This window comes from Etheostoma spectabile, chromosome 7 (genome assembly GCF_008692095.1).
Source record: "Etheostoma spectabile isolate EspeVRDwgs_2016 chromosome 7, UIUC_Espe_1.0, whole genome shotgun sequence".
Classification (NCBI taxonomy): Eukaryota; Metazoa; Chordata; class Actinopteri; order Perciformes; family Percidae; genus Etheostoma; species Etheostoma spectabile.
Window position 1 is genome coordinate 1,090,189 of NC_045739.1, and position 3,544 is coordinate 1,093,732.

Sequence of the window (3,544 nt, forward strand, 5' to 3'; positions counted from 1 at the left end):
CGTTGTTAATGAATGTAAATATTTAGGTGTAATTATAGACTCTAGACTCTCTTTTAAAAACCATGTTAAAATGATTTTCAAAAGAATCAAATTCAATATTCATAATTTTAAACAGATCAGAGGATCTCTGACTCAGCTGCTCTGATGTTTCTGCATTTAATGATACTTTCACATGTGAACTATTGCATCACTAGCTGGTCTATGTCTGGTACTACTACCCTAAAACCAGTTGAGCTTCTGTACAAGAAGGCGCTTAAGACTCTGGATGATAAACCTTTCTCTTATCATCATTGCATAAAAACTGAGTTTTGATTGTTATTGTAAACGGGGACTGTGAGGTTCCTTTTAGAAAAACCTCATTCAGTTATAATGCACTACTATATGCATCTATTAAAGGTAGTGCATTATGGAACACACTTCCTCCAACTATAAGGGAGCGTCCCACTTTGGCCTCATTTAAGCGCCAGCTTCACATTCAAAAACCTGGCAATGTTTTTTATACTGACCCAAAGGTGCAGGTGGAAGGCTGCTTGGAAATGACATGTGATAAATAACATGTGCAGCAGTAACACTGTTACCACCTTTGCTCTTCTTCACCCCTGCAATCGAACACACTATCCACTTTTCTCTCTGCAGCCTCATGGACTCTCGTAGTCCATGTCGAGTATATTATAACTGCAGGCCTAGTCTTGATTATAGGTAACTGATGTGTGTATATATACTAGGGATGAGCGAGTACAGCATTATCTGTATCTGTATCTGTTTTACCACATGAATTACTGTATCACGGATTCCGTACTCGACTGGGCGGCCTAAACCGAAGTGGTAGATTTAATCCAAGTGGTCGGGTCTCCTTGAAATGTGCGGGGCTTAAAACCGGTATGTTATTTAAGCATGCAATTGATATGGTTGTCAATCAAATTTAATTTTTTATTGCTGATTTGAAAACTATTTACATGACAGCATCGCGCGTCAATCAATGGTGTTGTCATGGTAACAAACAAACTATATACAGAACAAGTTTCACAAAAATGAATACAACACATGCGGTTGCAATTATGAAGTAAAATGTAATGAACAAGAGTTTTCATACTCAATACAACTTTCTATTTTTAACTTAATTTTTTTAAGATCAATGTGATTTTTTTGTTTTTGGTTCTTTTATTTTTCTTTATTTCCACACCAGGGGTGTGTGTGAGAAAGAGAGAGAAAGTGAGAGAGAGAGGGGGGGGGGGACTGTGTTCTACGGATCAAATAGATTGCATAAATTAGAGGTAGCAGACGGTTAAAAAAAAAAAAAAAAAAAAAACTACAATGGAAGAAACGCAACCCGAGTCGCATTCTACCAAGCAACATGTCTGAACAAACCCCACGTTTTACCAGAAATCTACTGGTTAAGTAAGTTCTAAAAACCAAACTAAAAAACAATCCTGAAGCTGAAGAATCCCTGAACGTTAACGGAAAAGACCCGCAGACCTGAGTGACTGAGGGAGTTATTGCCCATGTAAGCTTCTGCTTGTGAGTGTCCATGGTTTAACTTCAAGGGAAGTAGATCCCTGTCCATTACTGTGGCTGTTTGAGCTTTATTTTACAGCATAATTTAGAAGACAGGAACACTGACTCTTTGTGTTCAGTCGTAATGTGCTCATTTTATTTTAGGCTGTGAAATGTTGAACTGGGAACCAACTGCCAATACAAAACATTGAAAATAGATATCTAGCTCCGTCTCTGAGAAAATAATCATAGCGACAAGTTCTGACACACACACACACACACACACATACACCATGACATTGTTCCCTGGAGACCGTGTTGACCAACTGACTCCTAACTGATTTTTCCAATGTGTGTGGATGTGGATGTGCACCCAGTAGCAGTCACACTGATTTTCTGCGGAATTTTCTAGTATTATTTATTCTTGCCTTCACAGAGACGGCATTATGTGAAGATGTGCTTTAATCTGAAGTAGTATTTAAATTCATTGTTTTCAGATTCCCAACAGAACACAGCACTTGAAGTGGTTACATCCCAAACTTCAAAGTGCTCCACTGCAAAGCAAGGTACATACTGTAAGTGTTTTGTATCCACATTATTCTTTTTGGAGAATGTATTAAATTAAATGAATGCCATGTACTATCATAACAACTAAATCATCACGACTGGAAATGGCCACCAGGTATCCTAATCACAAGGCTAAGGCTGAGTCAACGTACACAGAATAAAGGTCAAGATAATACTAGGAGACTAACACTGGGAAACAAACTATGCTGAAATGCCCACTGAAACAGTGAACGCCACTTTAACCTGGTCTGACACAAAGGCTGCCGGGTTATGACTAAAGTGCAGGTCACACCGGACTATGAAAGTTCTACATTCACCTGAGTCCCCTGAAAACTTTTTTGGAGAGGCCAAACACAGAGACAATGGAGCAGCATGATTCCTGGTTGATGCAGCAGCAGGATTCAGGCTGATTGTGCTCAGCTGTGCCTTGTGCTGGTAGATCTTGGTGCCTTGTAGAGAGAGGGCGGTTTGGAGTTTCTTCAGGTCGGCTGAGTCCATAATGTTGGCCAGTTTGTTCTGTAACGACCTCAGACACAACAGTGGGGGACTCAAAAGCACGACTCAAAAAACAATGTAAAAGTTTAACAAAAACTTTACTTGCTAAAAGTTTAAACAAAGAAAAGCGCTCACTAGGATGATAAAACAATTTTACAAAATCAAAAAACAAAACCGAGTTGCTTGAACATCGGGCATGAAACTCTTGATGAAACTATCACATGGACAGGTCAAAGGGAGACAAGAAATATTTATACAGGAAGTTTATACAAGAGGTAAGGGAAAACAGGTGAAACCTATCAGGGTCCCATCAGCACAGATTCAAACAACAACAAAACAGATTATGAATCATTCAAATTATCAATGTTTAGAACATTGTAAAAGTCAAACAAAAACACAACGTAGACTAAATTTTTCTTTGACAGTGTGCAGATACTCAATTTATAGTCTCTGTTTAGAGTCAGAGATTTAAAGCAGAGATGGATCCTGACTAAATCCAGGATCAGTGACCACCAACTGGCCGTATCGACAGAAAGACTCAGACAGACATGGCCGCGCAGAAAGAGGCTTATATGTGCTCACTGCTCAACGGGGGAGATAGAAACAGAGATACATGCCCTCCTCAAGAGATTTAAACTTTGGAAAAATAGCCAAAATAATAGCAAATTTTTCCAATGTCAGTATCCGAAAAGCAGCTCCACTGGCAGCTAAATATGTGTCTGCCTGCGTCAATCTGAGAGACCTATATTATACAAAACTGTTAAGTATTATATGTGTTATGTAATTGTTTTATAATGTAGTGTGTTGTATAACTATCAGTGCAGTGTATAATCTATGTGACAGCTACAGTATGTATTTATATATGTGATGTACTATATATGCATTTTCTGTAAACTGCTTTGGCAACATTTTTACTTTGTTCATGCCCATAAAGCAAAATGAATTGCGAGAGAGAGAGAGAGAGAGAGAGAGAGAGAGAGAGAGAGAG

General features: G+C 38.6%; 1 protein-coding gene across 1 annotated transcript in view; it reads left to right on the forward strand.

The window, feature by feature from the left end:
- Positions 1-3,290: 3,290 nt before the first annotated feature.
- LOC116692815 (immunoglobulin superfamily member 21) overlaps positions 3,291-3,544 on the forward strand; it is a 56,542-nt gene continuing 56,288 nt past the window's right edge. Inside the window, exon 1 of the mRNA XM_032521356.1 lies at positions 3,291-3,544. This exon is cut by the window's right edge and continues 244 nt beyond it. The gene's annotated coding sequence lies outside the window, so the exon portion shown is untranslated.